Below are 10,367 nucleotides of genomic sequence, written 5' to 3'. Positions count from 1 at the left end.
GAACTAGAGGTCAATTAAAAGTATCTCTTCCACGGATAACATAAAAATATAATCTTTCCTAGATAGACATATAGAAAAGTGTATCTTTTTTCATCGATACATATATTTTCCAAAGAGCTAGAAGTCAACTAAGAGCATCGTTTTTGCATCTTCTTCATGAATAAATTAGGCAGAAAAATCCTAGAGTAGCCTAAACTTTTGCCCATGTAGACCACTTTCTTTCATTCAGGAACCGTATAATACCCCAGATCACCTCAGCCCTCTGCATGCTAAATATCCCTCAGATGAGGAACAATTGGACTTTTATATCTGAAACCTCTCTTAAACAAGACTGATGTTAAGGATGCAGAAAGTAAAGATGATGCTTTGTTTTATTGTCTTCAGGATAGTTGCAGAGAGTTGATGGCTGACTGACCCCAGCCCTTCTGCAGCAAATAAAACAATTTTTAAAAAACACCAAAAAACAACAGCAACAAAAACCACCTCTCTTCTATAGTAGACCAGGCCCCGAGGGTTATTTTGTTAAAAAGCTTAGTCCAGAATTAGCTTTTCCGCCTTCTTCCCACTGTCTCCCTTTCAGTTTGCTTTAAAGGCTTTTGTTTTTGTTGTTTTTTCCACCAATTCCGTTTGCGCTTGTGAATGATAATGAACCGGTGCTCTTGCAGGAACTTGAACTTCTTGGATAAAAGATGTGTTCGATGTTTAGGTCATTAACATTGACATGATTATCTTCAGGGTTTGGCCCCATTAACTTGATTATTGAGTCACTGTTTATTGTCATAGTCTGTCACAGAGCTTAACGGCAAAAGGTCAGATCAGCACGAAAGGATCCAAGTGATGCGGACAGAATGACTGATCTTTCAGTGAAATAGCTGCTGTTATTTGCTCTCGTTTCGGGGTGGATGACACAAAATGCTTCTGACTTCAGCACAGGACAATTATTTTCAAGCTGTGTTGAAAATCTGCAGATTTGAGCAGGTATCAGTGTCCTTAAAAATGTCCATGCCCTTTCAGCCAGAAATCCTACTTCTACTTCTGCCAAGGGAGCAGTAAAACATACAAAGATTTATGTTCAAAGCAAGTCATTCCAGTCTTGTTTACAACAGCCAAAAATGGATGATAATGTAAATGTCCAGCTATTGGGATGAGCTAACTAAATTATGTTATCATACATAATGCCGTGATTCAAAAGCATACCTTCAAATAATAGTTACTAGATATAGGAAAAATTCATGGCCTATTAAGTAAACTATGGATTTTTTTAAAAAAATATAGAAGAAGTAAGCCTGATGGTCCAAGACATGACATATTTGTTTGTAGGTAACAACAAAACCACGGGATTTTTCCAGTGCTTACCACTGGGTGTGTGTGTATGGGGAGGGAAGTATTTTTATTCATTCTTAATATTTTGCTGTGTTTCCTAAATTTTCTGCCATAGACACACATTTCTTTGATAACTTAAAAAAAATAGTAAATGCAATTTTAAAAATACTAGCAAGGATGCAAGCCCTTGTAATCACATATTCATCTGAAGCGCAGATCCATGGTCAAGTACACAGGTGAGCAGGCATGCAAAACCGCCTCACGGCTCCACTATTCCAGGACGTACATAGAGTTGTCAAAAGGAAGTCCCATAACACGCATTTGCAGCTCCCAGCCCTTTATTAATGCCACATGTGCTCTTGTAAGGTTAAGTTATTAAGTGATATACAATAATTGTCTCTACTCCAAAGTAGACATTTCAATTCACTCAGCTCATGTGGATCTATTTCAGTATCATTTATCACAACCGCTTTTTAAGAATGATCTCGGTGGGCTGCTTCTCTTGTCCTTCTCTTTGCACGCAAGCCGACCTAAATGGCCCCGGTAAGAAATTAAATATAATTACCTGTGGCATCGCACAGGGCACAATGAGAGCGCGCCAGCTTCCGAAATGGAAAAAGGCGTTTGGAGGCCTCTCATCTTCATTCCTCCCCAGAGTTAATTTGCCTGTATTTCCTCCCTCGTGGAGAACGCTTACATGTAGCCTCACAATGACCTGTTTAGTTGGCGGTGGAAAATTATGTCATTTGCAAGCAAGCTTTCAGCTGTGATATTTTATAATTGTTAAGATGAAAACCTGATAATCCTCTCCCCCTTCACATAAACTGCAATCCATCTTTAAACCTGTGATAATTCCTAAAACCTGCCGCTTAATAAACGAACAAACCCCAGGCCTATGTGATTTTACGGGGAGTCAATCTTTGATCAGCCAAGCTGAAATGGGTCTGATAAGGGGACGCCCTTCCACTCTGGGAGTCGCCACTTGAGTGGGTGATTGCTGTTTCCTCCCCGTCCTCGAGTGCCAAATAAGCAGAAGTCTTCCTGAGCTTCTTATCTCTTTCACTTTCTTCTCGAGATCTCTGTCGCTTTAATCCGGCATGTCTGCTGCTGGTTAACAAGGAAATCCTATGTCAATTATCGCCAACAACTTCCTGCTGCGAAGCAGTGGGGAATCAAAGCGTCTGAGAGCCTTTTCACACCAGAGAGTGGTGCAGGGCCTAATTAAATGGCCCTCATATCCTGCAGCCCGGTGGAGGCCATATGATAGATAGCTAATGAAAGATAGCCTAATTTTTCTAAGAACCGTTTGGAGGCTGGTGGGCTGTCTGGTGGGCTGCAAGTATGCCCTGGGGTGGGACGATATGAGTTTTTTTTTTAATCCACTTCTGCTAAATTTAGTAGGTCTGTTGTCAGCACAGGACAGCAGGATCGGAAGAGAGCCTACCTTTGGGAAGACTGCATCTTACTAGAGTTGCTCTGTACGTCCGAGGTCCAAGTGGAGCAGGAGAGGGATGTGCAGGAAGATACAGAAAGATGTGAAGTTCAGATCTTGAAGGAGACCACTGCCTATGGGATGATTCACCAGGCCCCAACATCAAGATTCCCCCTCCCACCGAGGAATTCTGAGCTGATATGCTGCTGCTTTAAAACAATCATTTTACAAGATCACTGCCAATCATTCCTTTCAAATGACTTATTCCCTGGAGGTACACATACTCTATAGACAAATGAAACTAAAAATATACTTTTTATTTTATTACTTTTTTTGCAGGAAATACCTTTGTGACTCACATTTTCTCTCACCACTTTTCTTTATCCAGAGCAGTGATTCTCAAAGTATGGTCCCAGGGCAAGCAACTGCACCTGGGAACTTGCTGGTGACGCAAATTTCTCAGGCCCCACTCTGAACCTCGGGGATCAAACACTCAAGGGGTGAAACCAGTGACCTAGATTTTAACAAGCCCTCCAGGTGAGTCCGAGGCATGCTAAAATATGAGAGCACTGATCTAGCACATGTCCAGAAACTCTTTTGTAGATGGCCAGTTTGTGTTGTTAATCATAAATATCATCCTTTGTTTAAAAAAATCCATCAAGTTACAAAACGGATACCCCATATTATTTAACCCTGATGTGATGTCGGTCTACCTTTTATCAAAATGCATGTATACAAGACTGGGGTCATTTCCTGAGTTCTGACTCATGACGTAGTACCTTACTGAGTGAGTTAACTTTTGTTTTAATTTGTGGAAGTTGGGGGTAGGAGGTGGGGAGTATATCCACTGAAATACTTAAACGTATTTTCTAGATTGTGATTTTTAGGCTTGCAGATTAAACAAAATCAAGGTACTGAACAGGGTTTGTTGCTTTTTATTTTGTTATGAACAACATTTACCCCCTCCGACACTTCATAAAAGAAAGGACATTTTAAAAAAATGACAGGGCTTCCCTGGTGGCGCAGTGGTTGAGAATCCGCCTGCCGATGCAGGGGATACGGGTTCGTGCCCCGGTCCGGGAAGATCCCACATGCCGCGGAGCGGCTGGGCCCGTGAGCCATGGCCGCTGCGCCTGCGCGTCCGGAGCCTGTGCCCCGCAACAGGAGAGGCCACAACAGTGAGAGGCCCGCATATCACAAAAAAAAAAAAAAAAAAAAAAAAAAAAAAAAAAAAAAAAAAAATGACAAAAAGAAAATTGTAAGGACATAATTTCAGAATAAGTGTCAATCCTTTAAATGGAATGAGGTTTTGCTTATGAAAAGCTCTTTCTGTTGTTTTTATTTTTCTCTTTTAATTAAAGTTTTGGGAGTTTTTGCCATGAAATGGTATTGGCTTGCTAACTGATATATAGAAATGGCTAGTATAGGTTTTGGTTATGGAGAGAGGGGGCAGGTAACACTTTAACTTGGAAGCTTATAACTCCTCACTTGGAAGCAGTCATGTTACTCTCCTGCTTAAGATTATTCAATATATCCTTTTCATGGAATGAAAGTCAAATTCCACATAACAGCATTTTAAGTGTTTTCTAGTTTGGCCCTCAGCTCACTTTATTATTATAATTGTTACTACTAATATTGTACCTACTACTATTATTACATCTACTCCTACTACTTCTACAGAATGCACCTGTCTTTGACAAAACTTTCACTACATCCAATCATTCTGTAAGGTCATTTGTGTGGATAACCTCATCAACGGCCAGATACTATTGTTACCTTGAGTTTTACAGATGAAAAATTGAGGCACAGGAGAGTTAGATTGCTTGCTCAACTGCTAAGTGAGGGAACTTGGGCTGGGATTCAAGAGGTTCCAACCATCACATCTGCATTTCAGGAAGGAAGGAGGAGGAAGGAAAGCAGCAAAAACCTCACCTAATAATTTTAGCCTCCATATCATTCTCATGAACTTAGTCACATGGTCATTCCCGGCTACAGAAAGGATGGTATAATAGTTTGGTTTTTGGTTGGTTTTTTTTTTTTTTTTTTTTCATTTTGACACATGGCTTCCCCTAACAAAATTAGAGCTTTGTTATTATGAAAAGGGAAAGGTGAACATTGAGTCAACTACCAGCAGTCTCTGCCCTGAAGCATGACATTCTCATTCACTATGGGGAAGAATTCCATTAATTCCCATTGTGGCTGAAGGATCCCCTGTAGATCAGGTGGGATTTAGCCTTCGGGTTCCTTCACTGGGACACAGACTTAAGTGGGTACCGAGGGGCACATGTATCACTCCTTTGGCAGTGGGGGTGGTCATTATAAACTGGCCATAAACATGGTTGCATGATTGGAGTATCAAAAGAAGGTCAACCCAACTATGTACATTTTACATTTTAGCTATGATACTATTTGATCTGTGACAGTATAAAAATCATCGACTTTTCATCAAAATGTAAAATGAAAGCTTATCACATTCAAGTCATCTGTGTCCTTTTCCCAAACATTTCACTCATACTCTGTCTGGCTTCTTGGTAAAGAGATGCACCAGGGCAGCATCTTCATAGCCTTTGTTGCAGGTCTGTCCGTTCATTTACATTAATATGTTGATGTCAGAATATGCACACAGGGGCATGGCCTCATCCCATGGTCCTCACCAGAATGAAAAGGAATAAAACTCAGACCTACTAGAGCATGGACTTGAGGATATGGGGAGGGGGAAGGGTAAGCGGTGACGATGTGAGAGAGGGGCAGGGACATATACACACTAACAAATGTAAATTAGATAGCTAGTGAGAAGCTGCCGAATAGCACAGGGAGATCACCTCTGTGCTTTGTGACCACCTAGAGGGGTGGGATAGGGAGGGTGGGAGGGAGGGTGACACAAGAGGGAAGAGATATGGGAACATATGTATATGTATAACTGATTCACTTTGTTGTAAAGGAGAAACTAACACACTATTGTAAAACAGTTATACTCCAATAAAGATGTTAAAAAAAGAAAAAGAAAAAGGATCATGACGTTATAAGACTAACAGTTCCTGAGACCTTTAAGATTCTACATCCTTTACTTTTTTTCTCAGCACCATTCAGTTGACTTCTGCCCAGCATTCCAGAATATTCCAAAGATAACAGTAGTGGAAATTTCCTGGGACCCTTGTTCCTACATCGAAATGTGAACTGGTTGCTATTAGAATATTTTAATAGATGAAGATTTGAAGAAAACTTGGAATTTCCTTCAAACCTCTGATTTGGGTGTTTTCATTTTAAATGAATAATTTAAATGTCAAATATCTTTCTTTGTGTGTCTGTATTAAATACCATGTTATCAACTTTTAAAAGTTTGTTACCGATTCACAGGGAAGAAGGGAAGAGTGAGAACCACGTTACAACGTATTACTATTTGAATTCTGCTGAATTGGTTTAGCATCCACTATCCCCGTGGGGTGAGGGCAGAGGAAACAGAAAGAAACATTTTCCCAGAGGGAAGAGCACACAGCTTTGGAATCAGATCAGTGTTTGAAACCAGGCTCAGTTTCTTACTAGCAAACTTCCTAAGCTTTTCTAAACATCGGTTTTCTCATTCGTAGAATGAGATGATGTAGATGATGACAATTACAGCAACGAACATTTATTGAGGATTTCTCATGGGGTGGATGCTAAACATACTACATATATTATTTCATCAATTCTCATCACGATCCAATAATGTAATTACTATTAGCATTTTCATGATACTATCTGTTTTAGTTATCTATAGCTGCGGCACAACCCCTGACATTTTAGTGGTAAGCAATCACCCTCTCTTTAGCTCCCTGTGAGTTGGAAACTGAGGCTGGGCTCCGTTGAGTTATTCTTCTGGTCTCTGCTGGGCTCCCTCAAATCTCTACAATCAGCTGCAGGTCAGCAAGGCAGCTCTGCCTGGGGGATTTGGCTGCTGGGTGACAGGAGTGATTTGGGTCCTATGTCTCTCCTCAACAAGCCTAGGCTTGTTTGTGTGGTGGAAGCAGTGTTGAGAGAGAGAGAGAGAGAGAGAGAGAGAGAGAGAGAGAGAGAGAGAGAGAGAGAGAGAGAGAGAGAGAGAGAGAGAGAGAGAGACAACATAAGCCCTGCTGAAACATTGGCTCAAAACCAGCACATCATCACCTTGCTATGTTCAATTGGCCTAAGCAAGTCTCACAAACCAAACCCAGATTCAAGGGGTGGGAATGGACTCCATCTCTTGATGGGAAGAGACACAAAGTCTCCAAGGAAGGAGGGTAATGGTAGCCAGTTTTACAAACAGTCTTCCAAGTCTCTACCTCATAAGGCTGTTGTAAGGGTTCACAAATAATAATAGCTAATCTTATTTAATTCTCACAATAATCTTGTGATATAGGTACGATTATTGTCTCCATTTTACAGCTAAGTGAGCTGAAGCAGAGAGAGGTTAGGTTTCTTCCCAAAGTTGCAAGTTACTAACGAGGAGCCAGACTCAAATGGAAGCAGCTCAGGTGAAATCTGACAAGGGTGGCGCCTGGGTTAATATGTTATACCAGTGTCCGTTTCCTGGTTTCCACATTATGCCATGGTTGTGTAAGATTTGATCATTGGAGGAAGCTGGGAGAAAGGCACACAGGAACTCTCTGTACTGTAGATTGCAACTTCTTGTGAACCTTAAACTAAGCAAAATTTAAAGAAATATTTTAAAAAGTTGAGGCAGTTCAAACACTGAGCTAATGTTCTTCAGACATATGAGGACCAGAGTGTAGTGCCTGGCCACACAGTAGGTGTGTGGCCAGGCACTTCAGCAGCTTCCTCTGCTGAAGGCCCATTATCCATTTAGAAGATTGGAGATCACATCTCAAGTTCCTAACTCAGTATAAGCATGGGCACCACCTCAAACAACCTCAGAAATGACCACTCAGATGCGGCCAGGGGAAGTCTGGGACGTAGCAGGGGCTATGGCTGGTCTCCCATTAGGGCAAGCCCTGCAGTTATAGGGCAAAACCAGATGCGTTTCAGGATTTCTGCTTTTCTAAGATTACTTTACGGAAAATCTTTTTCAGATCTCACAGATCCTTGAGGAGCCTCAACTTGGAACTGAGAAAACTGTTGGGAAGTCTAATTAAAAGAGAACAATATGATATGGGGATTAGTCGAACTTGATAGGGTCAAGCCAGGCACGGTTTCTTACCTCTCCTCCAAGTTAGTGGAGAAAAATTCTGTGACAGAAAAAAATATATTAACAAATGATAGGCTACAAGTAGACCTAGTTAGGTTGTATTTTCACAAAGAGTGAGGTAACAGGCTTTGAACAAAATTATAATGGGAAATAAATAGCCATGTGTTAAAGTCACAGATCGGGCAGAACAATACTAGTAACTATAGTAAGAATTAGTATGCAGGTGCCGCTGGGCATGGATGTGGCCATGACCCACTGCTGAAGCTATGTCTATGAGCCCAGTGCCTGTGCGCCAACGATTCGATGAGAAGCGGTTCATGTCCGGAACACAGGGGGAGGAGGGTTTCTGGTAATGGCCAGCTAGTTTCACATGATATCCTGACAGAGGAAAACAAGGAATATACTCATAGTGATAATAATAACAATAATCATAGCTAACATTTACTGGGCACTTACTATGTGCCAGGAACTCTTTTAAGTGTGTTACCTTTGTCATCTCATTGAATCTTCACAGTCTTTTATGGGTGAGGAAATTGAGGTCTGGAGATATTAAATAACTTCCCAAGGCATGCAGAAGCTTCCCATGGGGAAGCGGGGATAAAAGGCCACATTGTCCCAGTGTGGCGACAGGCTCGTTTTGGGAAAGCGTTTTGGGACCCAGAACCCAGTGCCTTCACCTTCCCAATCGTTGGTTTGCCTGGGAACGTTGATCATCCAGGCTTGGAGCAACGGGCCTCCTGTTACTCCTCCCTGAGGATGGAACCCAGGGCGCCTGCTTCTCAGGTGGAAAGTATTGCACTTTCTCCACACTCTTCATTTTTGAGCATTTCATCTGGAATTCATTTTTGTTTATGATGTGAAGTTTGAGATTTAGCATTCACCTCCACCACGAGAGCCAACCAGTTATTCCTGTGTCATTTGGTATATAAACTAGCCTCTTCACATTGAATCGAAGGGCCACCTTTTACATGTATTAAGTTCTCATATATACTGTGATCCATTTCTGGTTCTCTATTTTGTTCTTGATCTGTTAATTTATTCCTATATCAATGGCATATTGTTTAGATTATAGTGTAGTATAGCATATGATACACACACATATATATGCATAGTATAGTATAATGAGTTTCATTATGTTGTAGGGGAGCCCCTCCAAATATCTTTCTTTTTCAGACTTCTCTTAGTCATTCCCAGATAGTTATTACTATATATAAGCTTTCAAATAGTTTCATGTACTCCAAGCATCCCCTGCACCTTGACACACAAAACGCACAGGGATGCTGAACTGAATTGCATTTTATTTCTAAGTTAATTTGAGGACTGATATTTTTATGGTATTAAGCTTTCTTTACTAGGAACATGATACGTTTCTCCATTTCTCTGGGTCTTATTTTAAGATCTTCAATAAGATTTTATAGCTTTTTTTATATAAGCTCTATGCCTTTATTATTAAATTTATTCCTGGTTAATATGGTGAATAGGATTTTTTTGACTTCCATTTTGTAACTGGTTTTTGCTAGTGTAGCAGATATTGTGGCGCTGGCTCACTTCCCCTCAGCCTCCCGGCTTAAGTGCTCCCAGGTTGACACCCTTCTCGAAGTGCCAGTGAAGTAACAACATTCTCTAGGAGACTGATGGGAAATGAAATATAAATTCCCCAGCTGCCTCCCCTCTCCCCTAGCTCAGCCCTACGGCCTCATGGGAAGTTCCCTCTGTCCAGCTGATGGAGGAGAAAAATCCAGTCTGGGGCTCACACATGGGTCAATTCACTGTTTTGTGGCAAGCTAGAAATAAATGCTGCCACACTACACGCATTCAGGGGTGACACTCAAAACACTGGGAGGGGAAAGCCTCACCATGGGCATAGCTTCCAGGAGTCAAACTTGTGTGGAGGGAGACATGACCTGACATAAAGATAAACACAGACTCCTGGGAAGTGGTGAAAGGCCTGGCTGGCTGGACAGGTATCTGAAAAGGTTACAAGATCAGAGGCAAAGAGGTATAGGAAGAAGTATGTGGATGGACCCAAGGGAGTAGGTACAGAGTGACCCACATAAGTGCCCACCATCCGTATCCATTTGCAGAGGGGGCCCTAAGCAACAAGTAGACGGTGGGCATCAGTCAGGCCCTGCCCTGGCCACCCTCATGCTTGCACTACGGGTCCACAAATGGAGGAGTCACGGCAGCTCCCTTTCACCATGGCTGATTTCATCTGCTGCAGACGCTGCTATGTGACCTGTCAGCTGCAGAGACCAAAGCTGAGCCCTCAGTGGGACCAGTCCTTGAGGAAGGAGAACATGACTTTTGGTGGTAAGCTGATTACCTTGGACCCCTTTGACCCTAGAGTAGGTGACAATTTGTCGCTATTGGGATTGAAACATATTCTGGGCATGGGTTCGTCTTTCCCGCCTGTGCCATCTATGCCAGCATCACTATTCAAGAGCTCACAGA

This window comes from Kogia breviceps, chromosome 2 (assembly GCF_026419965.1).
Source record: "Kogia breviceps isolate mKogBre1 chromosome 2, mKogBre1 haplotype 1, whole genome shotgun sequence".
Taxonomy (NCBI): domain Eukaryota; kingdom Metazoa; phylum Chordata; class Mammalia; order Artiodactyla; family Physeteridae; genus Kogia; species Kogia breviceps.
Note: the sequence above shows the minus strand (reverse complement) of the source record.